Source organism: Nilaparvata lugens, chromosome X (genome assembly GCF_014356525.2).
Source record: "Nilaparvata lugens isolate BPH chromosome X, ASM1435652v1, whole genome shotgun sequence".
Classification (NCBI taxonomy): domain Eukaryota; kingdom Metazoa; phylum Arthropoda; class Insecta; order Hemiptera; family Delphacidae; genus Nilaparvata; species Nilaparvata lugens.
Window position 1 is genome coordinate 26,199,062 of NC_052518.1, and position 14,772 is coordinate 26,213,833.

The 14,772-nt window shown below is 33.2% G+C and overlaps 1 protein-coding gene across 5 annotated transcripts in view; it reads right to left on the reverse strand.

Annotated features, from left to right (window-relative positions):
• The window catches only part of LOC111043544 (filamin-A), a 221,640-nt gene that overhangs the window by 64,061 nt on the left and 142,807 nt on the right, over window positions 1-14,772 (reverse strand). The window contains exon 1 of one of the 5 annotated variants that reach the window (XM_039443092.1): window positions 10,747-11,019. The exons of the other annotated variants lie outside the window; for them this stretch is intronic. The gene's annotated coding sequence lies outside the window, so the exon portion shown is untranslated. Of the gene's footprint in view, window positions 1-10,746; window positions 11,020-14,772 lie in introns of those variants that run through there. 5 annotated transcript variants of the gene reach the window in all.

Below are 14,772 nucleotides of genomic sequence, written 5' to 3' on the forward strand. Positions count from 1 at the left end.
TATTGGCAAGAATAGATGGAAGAGATAAGATGGAGAGAAGTAACTTTTCCTCATGAAATTCAAAGACTTCATGACTTCAAAGACTGAAATTCAAAAGTATTGATAGTAAGTACTTATTATCTATCATTCGTCGACAATAATATTCTCCTAGTTATTTTTTATCGATTGAGATAGTTGAGGATTCAAGTAATTCAGTTTTAAAGATGCGATCTAGGCTCTTGTTCTAGAAAGATTGCGGGTGAAGACCTATTTTCATCACAGTTCTTCACAGTGAGCTAATTCTGATGCAGTACAAAAATGCTATGATAAACCGTGCAACTTTGATTACATGGAAATAAGCTATTCGTGGATTACCCTTCAAATAGCCTACAGCACATAAGAATTCCTTGCCACGGCAGAAAATGAATGGCTTCAACAATTTTGGCATCAATAGCCCAGTTTCCAGTTATAAGGAATAATTTTATTTATCTTCAACTGCAACTTGGAATATCCTGTGATCTAACTATTCCAGTAACTTTCTTGTATAATCGTGCTCAATAATTCTCCACAGAAAACAGATTTCAATACATTGGATGAAACACACGTGAGTGCTTGAAAGTAGTGATGAAGAAGTCTAACTTATCTTTAAAAAAGTTTCGCTTGTCTATAAATAGAGGTTTTCGTTACTGAAATCTAATACTGTTTTCTATTTGGGGTAGTTGACTGAAGCATAGTAAAGATCTTCATTGATTAGTACTTTGGTAGATATATTGTTTTAGCTTAGAGAAATTATCTCGTGATTAAGTAAACTTTACTTCTTTGTAAAGTGTTTTTTTCATTACTCAAAATAATTTAATTCATCTATACATTCTGAAGAAGATAGCACATACTTCAAAAAATATTAGTCTTCAGTACGATATGAATAAAAATTTAACAAAAGTGATGTGTGATCCGTTATACGGTAAATATTGACCAATAGTTTAATGTTTTGTATAATGTTAAAAAAAAATATGAAAATCACTGCACAATCTCATTATTACTCCCCTAAGTTATAGTTTCTTAAATCTTCTGTTACAGAAGATCTATGCAACACAGGAATTCAGAGGATAAAATTGAATAACTTCAACTGAATTCAATCACAATAAATGAAGAGAAACAGAGAAATATCAGTTTATTCATCAATTAGAGAAATAATTTCATTCACCACGTTCATTACTGTAACATGGATAATATTCTACTATAATTTATTAGAGGGCTATGGGTATGATTCATAAAGATGAATGAATATTAGGACGACTTGACTTCCGATTCATCTTCTTAAAGACCATGTTCAAACGTAATAATTGAGGATAATTTTCAACAGAAAAAATCGTCTGATGTCAAATTTGTTGTGAAATTGACGACGAGTTTAGAACTTGGATAAGTTGAGGTACTGTACATACTTTGCTCTAATAACTATTGCACTTGCTTGTTCAACTTGACCTTCAAAACTTGAAAGTGTTCCATATCCCAAAGCTCATTAGATATCAAAATGTAGGCTACAAAGCATAGTGGCATCAAAGCATTGCTGCTTGCTTGGCCTTACAACTTCAGCTGTTGTTTTTAATGCAAATGATATGAAGAATTAAGTCCTGTGAAATTAAGTACAACGATGAAATTGGGTGCTATATTTAGTTATGAATGATGTCTGAAATTTTCATTTTGAGAATTCAAGTTTCTATTCAACATTCTGCTCTATTGAGAGCCAAAGTTAATTTACTCTTTCTAAATGAAAAAGAAGCAGTTTTTCAATAACTTTTATTGGAAGTTGGATGTTTGGAGCTATACATACCAATTTGGAAATTTAATTTATTCAATTATAATCTATTAATTCATCTAATGCAGTAAATTTTACAATAAAATCAAGAATACGATGGATGTTTAAGCTGGATAGGACAAGTATAAATTATTTCTTTCATCTGATATCATCAGAATCACAATTCTACTTGATAAATCTACAATGGGAAATCTAGGGAAATATGCTTTTTCAATGGTTGAATTGGCAAAGTTGAAATGACCACTAGTCTGACTAGTTAGTAATAATACAATTGATACGCATCCATTCCAGATTAGACACGGATTATTCAATAGTCAATATACAATGCATCATGAAAGTGACTAATCTATCTAGAGATCACTAGGGCAATACCAATACAATAATTAATGGAATAATTACCCATGTTGCATCATGAATCGCAATAGTTGGAACCATCCACTAGAAACATACAGATAATCATGTAGATGGATTCCAAACACCTCCGTCTTTTCTGGTTCTAACTATTGTAGATTCGTTTTTCGAGTAAAATGGATTTCAGTTCAGGAACTGCTCTGCGCGTTTGGTTAAGTAAACTAATATGAAATCGAATTGGACATTGGGAATTTTTCTTAACTTCTCGATACATAAAACTAATATCTATTTTTAATAGCGTTTATCATACTGTAAATTCTTCAAGCTCAAGCTTATTCTTTTAGGGAAGTAGCTCCTAATGTAGCAATTTGTTGAATGGTTTCATTAATACAGTTTATATTTTAAAGAATATTGATTTTTTAATGCTATGAGTAATGGATAAATGAAGAAATATGATGAATGAATACTTATTGAATGTTATTACGAGAATTGAATGAATTTAAGTGGAATGCAGGCTTATATTGAGGACTGGAAACTAAATTAATGTAAGAAAAATCGAGGATTTGCGAGAATTCAACCTTGAACTCTTGAAATTTTCAAATGAGACTCAACGAACAGACAGCTTCAGCTCGAAATGTGTGTTGAAGCTCCAGTAAATTTAGACAAATCCCATAAAATATTGTAAATGGCTATAAAAACCAACCTGCGGTCATGATTTTTTCGAGTAACCGAGAATGACTAAGCAATATTTGTGGGCTTGTCGCTGGATAGAGGGCGGGGCGGGTCACAAGCAGAACAGCAAATGTTCAAAACTTACGACAGTCTCGCCGAATATATCGTTCGTTTCGATTAAATTAAACTGTAGACCGATTTTTTCACACACCTTCAAACTCTGGAATGTAGGTAGATCCGTCTGGCTTTCCACAAAATTGTATATATGCCATGAAATGTGTCGTCCGAGAGAGGATCGAAACAGAAAAATGATAGCGTTGGATAGAGGAAGGATGGAACATCCATAGATGTCAGTACGGAACGAAGACAGAGCTTCATGGAGGAAGAGAAAGATTAGGATAGAAGATGCCCAAAAAAAAGAGAGAGAGAGAGTAAAAGCGATAAAGAAAGAGAGAGAGAGAGAGAGAGAGAGAGAGTGAGAGATAGATAGAGTCGAGCCTTCCTCAGAGTTTGGAGAGTAAAAACGCTGCTGGTTGGTGCCTAATAAATTTTGTTGATATTTTTTCTACTAGTTTAAAGACGGAAGTAATGTTTTATTACTGTCAGAATGATCTTTACGCGGTGCACCTTTCCACCACTTGGAAAACATCGGTGGAGTTATTGAGTAAGCAATGAAAGACGTTGATTGATCGTCCTATAACATCATATTCTCGCATCGGTATGACGAACACCAATCCTGGCATTCGAGCTTGAGAAACTTCTAGGATGAAATTCTAGGATTTGAAACATCTATTTGTATATGAAGGTGAAAAATGTGATAAAACAATAACTGAGATGATTTAATTGAAAGAAGAATTTCCTTCGCATCGTCGTTCCTATTATAATTATCATGAGTGTGCTTTTGTATAATTATTCAAATTGGAGCTTGATACAAGTGTTTCTATTTTGATAATACAAATTTACAAATGCTGTGGAAAAAAATTTCAGGGTATTGGAAAATTACTGTAGTTTCATAGTTTTATGTTCGAATATTGTATTTTCTTTTAGAAATCGTGATTTCAGTAACTCTATCTGTTGAATTATGGATTTCATACGCCTATAATAACACACCGTGTATGGTATGCATGTTTTTGTTGAAGATAGAAATCATCTGATGATTATGTTGTAATTCGAACCAAAACCAGTATCACTTGTTATAAAAAATAAAAGAAGCAAGGAAATAAAGTTAAAATAAACACAATTTAAAAGTATTGTTTTCTTTATTCAGTTAATGAATTGATGCTGATACCATTTTTTCATATTGTTGCAAAAATTTTATCCTGTTAAATTTGGAAAAAAGTCTTGCATTTTCTATATGACTTTTGAGGAATAGTTTCATTCATGAATACTGTATACTTTAGCCAAAGTTAATGTGAAACCGCTAGTTTGCTTAGATTGATTAGTTTCATTATTTTACTTTGACAAGCTATTTATACGGCGCGAGAAAACCAAGATTTGACCCTCAAGCTTGGACTGAGCTAAGCTTGAGAGTAAATGAAATTTTTTCGATTTTTTTTTCAAATGATATGTAGAGTTGCCAGACTGTGATGACCGTCACTGCCAGCCCGCTCGCGTGCGAAACCTCAACTGGCCAAAAATTCTCTATGAAATTACTTGGATACAACGCGCCTCTCATTTCTCATTCACTGTTTCTGGGTAGTCCAAATAGAAGTGTCTCTAGTCCTCAATGACAATCAATTAGAAGATAAAAAAATCCGACACGGAATTTTTACACTTCATTAAAATTCTAGTACTGCTCCGGAACTTGAAAAATTTTAAATGTGATGAAAATGCATAGGTATTACGGATAACACATGGAGCACCCCTCACAAATTCTACACCTTTTTTCCCTTACCTGTTCTCCCAAACAGGTAATATACCTTTGGGCTTTATTGTTTATTTTATAGGATAATATAATTATTTTGTAAATTTTTCATGTTATGTCAACTTTTAGGACAATAAAGAAGTTTCAAAATCAAATAAAAAAAACCTGAAGTTCAAGCTTAAAAATGTAACATGGAAAATTGGACTATCGTAGTAGACCATACAAACTAATTGTTTAGAGCTTTTAAGAATCCTGAATGATCTCATCAGGGCATGATGTGAGTTTTTTACTTCGAATGTCAACATTTTTTTAAATACGTTAAAGGATTGATATTGATTATAATAGGTGAATTGGATACATAGAAAATTTAGACATTATATCTTCATAATGTAAAATATGCGTCAATAAAGAAGATTGTCAGAGTACTCATTTCTTTCAACTCTTATGAGTGACCTAAGAGATAAGTGATCATCTCTTTATCATTAACTTATCATCTAATTGGGAGATCAACATCAGAAATAAATTTTTGGTTAAATAGTCGAATAGTATCTATTCGATAAATTTGCAGATAGCTTTTATTCTCATCTTAAAAAACTCGAAATCATACTTAAAATATCCTTGACAAAATATAAAATTATTATTATCATAAAATCTGAACAAAATGTATTTTCCAATAGAAGAAGAGTCGTGGAAATGCGGTTGTAGGAATGTTGGAGTATAATTTAGTTTTCAGTGATACGAAATCACAAATAATATTCCAACTACATAATAGGTGTTGAGCAACACTTATGATACTATTCGAAAGTTATCAATTGCAGCGAATTAAAAATGCATTGATTTGTCTTCATCCAAAAGTAAGCATTTAATTAGCTGCGTCTGCGTACCGTTGTGTAATCTTGAAATAAATATTTCTGTTGTAAAACTAATATTTATGCGGCTGGAATTCTCTGGTTGACACTAAGTTCCCGACGCTTGTCGTCTCAAAATAGAAAAGCAATTCAGACGGACGACCAAAGCGTCAACATTTTTCCCCCCACAAACTTTTTTATATCTTCAAACTGGAGTTCTATTGGACAGTGATTTAAGAAAATTGTAATAAAACCCTAGTCACTTCATTTCGAAACAATAGGGCTTGTGTCTATTCAGAAACTTGATAAAGAACTGGTAATAGTGAAGTAGATTTTCACTTCAATCTCCTGCATCAACTTTCATCAATTATTATTGGGGAGAAAAATAATTTTCACTAATTAATTATTTTGGAAAAATTGCCTCTACAATAATTTAAACAATAAAACTTGTTATTCATGTATTGTGCGTGCTACCAATTACGCCAAAGATTCACTTTGAGTAATCTCTGTTTGGTTCAGCTTTTATTGTTGCGTAAACTTTGAATCACACATTGGATGAGCTTGTTTCAATTATTCAATTAAAATTAATTTATTAATAAAAATGATATGAAACCTATGTTCATCCTCGGTAAATTCCGTACGTTAAATAGCAAGTTAATCAATTGATTACTTCATGAGTGATTCAATGTGTTAAACCTGTATTTCCTATCCCGTACATATATAAGCCTTTATAATATCATTATTCTTCCATTATAGATGATGGCAAACTAGAAATAAATATTTCAATACAATTTGAAGTGCGCGTAGATTAGTGGATTTTGTGTGGATGAATCTAATTGAAAAGGTAGATAGAAGTGCTAGGAGTGCCGGGTACACATAACAATCATACACTAAAAATGGCAATAATACCAATTGAAATCATAATGAACATGTAGATGTTATTTGGATAAAATGTAATTAGTAAGAATAATTGAAATGGAACAGTATTTATATGAAACATTAACGTATCACCCAATATTGAAAATATACATAACTTTTAACACAATCCTAACACTGAATAGCGAAAACGACAATACAAAAATATTTTGGACAAAAATATCCAAATTTTCGGATTCAATACAAAAGTATTACAAAACAATACACAAATATTTTGGACAAAAATATCCAAATTTTTTGGACAAAGTTTATTGGGCGGAATTTTAATGGAAATATATATGCATAATGGTCACATAGCTGGGCTATTTGCACAGTGTAAACCAAGTTTGTCCAGCTAGTGAATTCTAATCAAATTATGATTTTATGCACTAGTCCAGATGTTCCCAAACTTTTTTGACCCACGGCTCCCTTTGAGTACAGATATGGCTTGGCTAGTATAATTTATTTATATCGCATTGCATTATTTATTATAATCAAATTTTTAGTTTATATTCTTAACAGTAATTTATTATTGACTTACTTTACGTAAGATTGTTAATATTTTTTCACGGCGCACACACACAGACTGATCAGCAGTGTTTTGTAGTGTGAGTCTTTGATAGACAATGGCGGCGCACTTGGCACTAGATCGCGGCGCCCCCGGGTGTCGCGGCGCACAGTTTGGGAGCCTCTGCACTAGTCAATAAATTTAAAAGCTAGTGAGTGTATAGATGCTTAACAGTACTGAAAAATGCCAATACAGTATGTTGGAATATAAAGTTTGTTTAGACGGATTGAAAATGAGATATTCAGATAATTAGGTAGACATTGTGATAGAAGCGTGTAATATTTGTTTTGATACTTCTGACCATAGTTCTTACACACTGAAAGGATTGGATGTCCAATAGAATTCTAAAGTCCATAACTATAAGAGATAGATTATATAAAAGATTGAAAAATGAACCATTTAATGTAGAGCTGAGAAGGAAATTCCTGTCTTACAGAAATAGAATAGTAGATCTAATTAGAAAAGCAAAAGATTTATATTATCAATCAGAAATAAATAAAGCTCAAGGTGACCCTAAGAAGATATGGTCTGTGATAAATCAAGCAATTATTGGGGTAAATAAGAATTCACAATTACATGTAAATCAAGATCTTAATGCTTTGAATGACTATTTTGTGAATGTAGGTATAAATCAAGCGCAGGAAATTGATATGCATGGACAGAATGAAGATCAATATTTGGAACAAACAATAGATATTGAAAATGCATTTAATTTCAATTTTGTTACTGAAACAGAAATCAAGGAAGTAATCAAAAGTTTGAATGATAATAAGGCACCTGGATGGGATAACATATCCAACAGCGTGCTAAAACTATTAACTGACACAATCTCTAAACCTCTTTCAGAAATTTTCAATTGTTGTTTTTCATCTGGATACTTTCCCTTGCATTTCAAGCATGCAAAAGTTATTCCTTTACACAAGGGGGGGGAGTAAAGAAATACCTCAAAATTATAGACCAATTAGCTTGCTAAGTTCTATTTCTAAAATTTTCGAAAAATTGGTAAAGAAAAGATTAGTTGAATATCTAGATGTTAATAAAATCCTTGATAAGAGGCAGTTTGGTTTCCAACAGGGTAGAAGCACAGAGGATGCATTAGAGTCCTTAACTGAGACAATATACAATGGTTTCAAAACAAATAAAAAAACCTTGGTAATGTTTCTGGACCTGGCCAAGGCTTTTGACACAGTACCACATGATAAAATGATCCAGAAACTATCTAATATTGGTATTCAAGGAATAGAGTTAGATTTCTTTGAAAGTTATCTAAGGGGTAGAAGCCAAATCGTTAGCTGTGGTGGTAGTAATAGTGAGATTAGAGATGTGACATGGGGTCTACCTCAAGGGACTGTATTGGGACCAGTTTTATTTTTGATCTATGTTAATAACCTGCCTAGTGTACTGGACTCAGTTGTATATCAGTTGTAAATTGTCTAAGACAATTTGTTTTGCTGATGACACAGCACTTATCTTCCAAGAAGGTTCCTGGGAAGATGTTATCAAGCAAACAAAAGTGGGTTACTATAAGGTTTCTCAGTGGCTGAAATGTAATTATTTGAGACTAAATCTTGGTAAAACAAAATGTATGACCTTCAGTCCAACAACAAGAGGAGATCTAGATATGAATAGGCTTTGTTTGAATAATGCTTGTAACAGGTATCCATGTGATTCTTGCAATGAGGTTATTGAGAGTGTAAACAATTACAAGTATCTTGGTATTTTTGTTGATAAGCATCTACGCTGGTCACCTCAGATTAGCTACCTTTGTAGAAAATTAAGGGTGGTCAATTTAAAAATGTACATGCTTAGAAGTATTTTGAGTCTAAAATTACTAAAATCTGTTTATTTTGCTCTATTCCAATCCTTAGTTCAGTATGGTAATTCTATATGGGGAGGAACTTTTGATTCAACTTTAAAACCTCTATTTGTTTTACAAAAGTTAGTTATCAAAACAATAATGAGGTATCCGAGAGATTTCCCAAGTGTCACATTGTTTCAAAATTCCAATCTGTTCACTATAAGACAATTGTTCATTTTAAAGACTATTAAGAAACATGTGCTCAAATTAAAAAATATTCAAAATTTTCAAAGAGTAACTAGACAAGTCGCTCAAAACTTAATCACAATTGAAAGAGTTGATAGCACCCTATCCCGTAGAAGTATTTCATATTTGAGAAATAAACTCTATAATAAAGTTCCAAGAGGATGGTTGATAAAGAAGCCTAAAATAAAAGATTTCCATACCTGGGTGAAAGAAAATTATTTTTATTCAATTAATGATTTGGTTTAATATTGATTGATGTTGTATGAATCTTAAATTCAGCTTTATGTATATCTTTAATTTATTGTTATTTCTTAGAATAGAATATTTAGTTGGTTGAATGTTAATTACTGTTAGCCTATATTATAATATTGTAGGATCATTTTATATATTAATATTAATGTATGAGTGAATAAGTTATATTAAGACTCCACGTCGGCGTACAAGTTTTCTTTTGCCGACGTGTAGCACAAAGTTGTCAATTTCCTTTCAGTTGTATTCTGTATATATTTTTGTGCAATAAACGATTTGATTTGAAGGTCAAAATACTTATAATAATTGAAATATACTTATCGATTTTGGAAAATAATTAAATTAAAATAGTTTTAATTGGTAATAACTAAGAATATTTATTGATGCATTTATACAATATAATCTTCACTGACTAAGCAGGAAGATTCAAATACTGATGATTGACGAATGAATATAGAACTTGTTTGGGCAAGTTCAATTGGATAAATTAAGCAGAATCAAATACAGAACTTGATTGCATTTACGCTCTGATAATGATTTACAATACTGACAATCATCACATAAAATACCCATACAAATTCAAATACACGTAATAATGAAGATGCTGTTTGGATAGATGTAATTAGACAAAATTGAAATAGTTTAATTTGAAAATCTTAATCTCTGTTGGTGTTCCACAGGACGTTTCACGAAATCCTTACACAATTAATGGCAAAATGGCAATACAGATTGAAATATACATAATATAGATTTTGTTTAGACAAATAATGTAATAAGATAAATTGAGCAGTCCTACATTGAGAATGTGGTACAGCTTAATAAATTGTATTGATCCTGTTCAGTACTTCCCTGACAATCCTCCCACTCTGAGTAGCAAAATTTAAATTCTAATACAGATTTGTTTGGGAAAAGGTATTATTTGGACAAATATAACGAGTCGAAATTGAAGTAGTAAATATTGAATATAGAATACTGTGTTAATGCTGTACAGTATCCTATTTCTATGACACTCCTTGCATACGAAATGACATAAAATCTAATACCTATTGGAATAAAAATGTAGATAGAATAGAATGACTTCTTTATTAGATGACGTGGGTGAGTTTAGACAATAATGACAACTCTACAACTTAATCACGATATAGATGTGGATTGAACAATTTTGATTGGCAAATTAATGACGATAAAAGATAAAATACTAGAACGATGCGTCACTGGACCTTTGGGGAAAGACCAAGACAGTGGCTGTGGTTGGACCTGAAATCGGATACATCGAACCAAGATTTATGACATCGGTCGGTCCGTCCAGGTATTTCGGTCGTATAAACAAATTGGACAGACATGCGCAATAAAGGTGCAATAACAATAGATGAATCGATGATCGAGGCGGGTAGCAGGGTAAGAGGGTAGGAGGGTAGAAGGGGTAAGAATTGCACTTACCACTGCTGCCGAAGCTGAGATAGGTGCCGCCTAGCAATCAACAGTCAACACAAACAAGAACAACTCGCTACTGTTTCACTGTATTCTGAGGGAGAACAAAGCTACTATTCGGCGACTGATGCCAAACCAACAACACAGAATCCCTTCCAGAATGTGCACTCTCGTACGCGCACACCCGCCGTCGCGTCGCGAATCAACAAGAATTATTAAAATCGTCTCCTTTGGGTTTCCGCTCCAAAACCTCAACCAGGTCAACAGCTGTCTTCATTCACATATACGCCTTTCGTAGCAATTCAATAAACTTAGTAACAATCTATTCAAAATCCATTAAGAAATTCATGACTGTGTGGTGGTGATATATCAGTAAAGGCGATACATCCATATAAAATCAAACAACTATAAATTGGCGCTTTAAATTTCGGTTGCTACTAAATTACCGATCTCTTCAATCCGGCCACTTTAAGAAACAAATTTCAAATTTGTATTTATTTTATTCACTCACTTGATATGATATTACTGTTGAAACATATTTTGAGTAAAACAATTAGAAAAGGGTACTTGGATTTTTATTTTTTTAATAAGAGGAGCCGTAACAAATCTATATTATGAAACAAAAACGGTCCAGTTCTTTCTCTCGCAATGACGGGGGCATGAAAGGGAAATATGGTGTTTTGAGTCTTCTGAACTAAGTTTATAGTCTACAGTTCATGTGCTGAAATTTGGAAGAAAGCAGAATAGTAAGGCAAACTCTTGGGTCCTTGCCTTGCAACTATAGTAAACTGAATATCGAGTAGCAGTATAATAAAGTGTAAATGGGGCCAGCCATTCATTCCATATCAGACTACCAATCATATGACTTCATGTCAACTATATTCTATTGCTCAATGTGAGCTTCCAGTTTACAAGAGATTGATAATGGCGGTGTAGCATCCAAAACTAGTTTTTCAATAACCAAATGGTTGTGATAGTTTTAAGTAGTTCTATTTCGAATAATGGAAAGCCACGTATTTAGATTCCTCTAAATTGTAAAACGATCATGTTCAAGCAAAGACCACACAAGTTTATTTTCTGATAGAGTATTAGATCCAGCAAAATTCGGAGAAGTATCTTATCGTCGTTAGAAGAAGAAGGGAGCAAAAACTCTAGCAATTATGAACCCAGGCAGTGTTGGAAATTGAAAACTGGACACACTATACTGTAGAACCATGATGAAATAATAGCATAATAATTATTTTGTCTTATTTAGGTAAATTTGTTTACACAGAAATTGTGTTACTCAACACACAGCTGACAATGACGCCATTAGTAACAAAGCTCATGTTTAATATGCAAAATACATATAAAAATAAGCGAAGAAAAAAAAAGAAGAAGAAAAAGGAGATGAAGGAGAAGAAGAAGAAGAAGAAGAAGAAGAAGAAGAAGAAGAAGAAGAAGAAGAAGAAGAAGAAGAAGAAGAAGATTAGGGTGACAATCGGCATCTATTTCGGAGCGATAGAGGGTGGAGACGATTGCTATTGCCACTTTGCCAGACCATAATTGTTCCAGCAGTCCTACTTTGTGTAGTGTGTTACTCTCTGTGATGAATCAACAAATGGCCACTTGCCAGTGCTGTAACTGAATAGTCACAGATATCACCAGTTCACTCTAACATCGCGACGTCTTCTAGGAATTTCGCCGACACTCAACTAATTCCTGATTGAAGATTCAAACAAATTTATTCATCACATCAATATGATTCGCTTGAGCTGCTTTCTCTCCATGAAATTCATAAGTAATTAGTTTGAAATCGCATAAAAGCAACTGCACTATGAGTTTATTCAAGGTCGATCCAAACTTATCGTCCGATTTTAAACCTAGTTAAAATGGGGTTGGATGGTGAATATTTCGATTGAGTTTCCAGATTGCACACTTGAAAATCTGAATCTGAAACTGGATTCACAGTCACAATATATTCCTCAGTTTTCTCAATTCTTATGCAATTTTGGTTTCGGTGATAGATGAGACGAAAAGTTTGGTGTCTGTACCATACAGTAAGTGAATTCAACCAATCACAAGCTAAACAGTAAGAAAGCAGAGACTTCGTCGTTATGACAACAGCCAATGGGAGTTTAGTAGGAGATCCAATTTATCATAGGGTAACCAGTGAAAGAGTATCAATTTCGTCACCATGGCAAAAGCCAATAATCGTTGTTGATATAGAAGAATTTTGGCAAATTTCAAACCAATTAATGAGTAAGCAGTGATTTTGTTGCCTTGACCAACAAGAGAATTCTTGCGTAGGTGTTGTTATGTTTCAAAGTTGGATCGAGTTAGGAATTTAGAGATGAGGAACAGAATAGGGAAACTGGACACTTCAGTAGAGCAGATTGAAGAGGAGCGCCTTTTCAGAACAGAGGTTCAGAGATGAGAGGTGGCCCAAGAGGATACAATTAGCAGTAGACTGCCAGAACTGTGGAACAAACAGGTGTATACTAGTATGATGAATAGGAATCTTGTGGAGGGGGAATGGTATAATTGGAATAAATCAAATATTTCAATAAGATCGAGGAATAGCAGATGGGATGCGAGAAACGTTGGAGCTGTGGAATAACCTCACTTTAAAATAAAACAATAAGACAATTTCATCAAACACGAGCAAATCACAAGGTAACCAATGAGAGACAAGCTATTTCATTGTCATGGCAACAGCGAATAGGAGATAAGTAACAGAAAAATCAATCATTTACAGACTAAGCAATAAGAGAGCAGAAACTCGGCGACTGCCAATGAGAGTTTATTGAAAAAGAATTCAACCAAATACAACCTAATCAATGACATTGTTGCAATTTTATTGTCATGACGATAGCCAATAAAAGTCGAGTGAGAGAGAATATGATCAGTCCGGCATCAAGCTAGACAGTATATATAAGCAAGAAGCAAGGAAATTAGCAAGTGCAGGATATAAGCAAGTGCAGGAAAGTGCACTAAATAACCACAAACTAACTAATAAGAGCAGCGTTTTCGTCTTCATGGCGGAGTGTTTGACACAAAATTCAACCAATCACAAACTAACTAATGAAAAAGCAATAACGTAACCATGGCAACAGCTAATCGGAGTTAGAAATCAGGAAATTTTACCAATAATTCTTTTATTGATTCAATGAAACAAAATTATTTTTTTAAATAATTTGGTGGAGGATCAACAGGCAAAGCCAAAACTGTTCCTCCCCTGAATTTAGATTCATTAAAATAGTCCAGAAAATATGTTGTTTTCTTCACTTTATAAAAGTGTGTCTAATTTTCTGACCAAACACTTGAATAACCATTCACAAATGAGAAAATAGAAATTTTCTTCATGATGGAAAGCGACATATTAATAGTCAATGAACAAGGATAAATTTTGATGGGCCTCAGGTAATTTGGTTGGTTTTAATCAATCACAAACCAAGCAATGAGAAAGCAGTGATCTGACTGTCAAGAAATTGAAGTCGGAGTCAGGAAATGGCAGTTAAGTAACAGAAATACGTTGCACATGTCTGACCTTTCAAAATTGAAATACCCCAGGATTGAAAAGGATTGTTTCATAAGCAATCAAACACGCAGAAGCAGGAAACTTCTTACATATCTGATTGCCAATACAGTGAACCTCACCTAATTTAGATACCTCACCTATTAGATACCTAATATTTTTGAAATTGCATAGGTAATCAAAAATATGATCTTCATGAAAACGTAAACATTGAAATTGCGAAATGAAAAGCAAACACTTGAATTCTAACCCTGTAAAAAATGCAACTAAACGCATGAGAAGTTGTACTGCATGGAAGACAATGTAGCATTTCACACTTGCGGCCACACGTAACTAATTGCTACCGTCTAAAGATGCCAGGCGCTGCCAATTTTCAACTATTTCTCCTCTCTGTTGTTATAAATAATAACTATGAAGTTGTCAAAAGCTTCCACTGTTGTGTTAATAGTCCTCTTATACGGTGAGATGTAATTTTAAAATGGGATGATAGCTATTCATTAATTAAATGATCTGCTTTG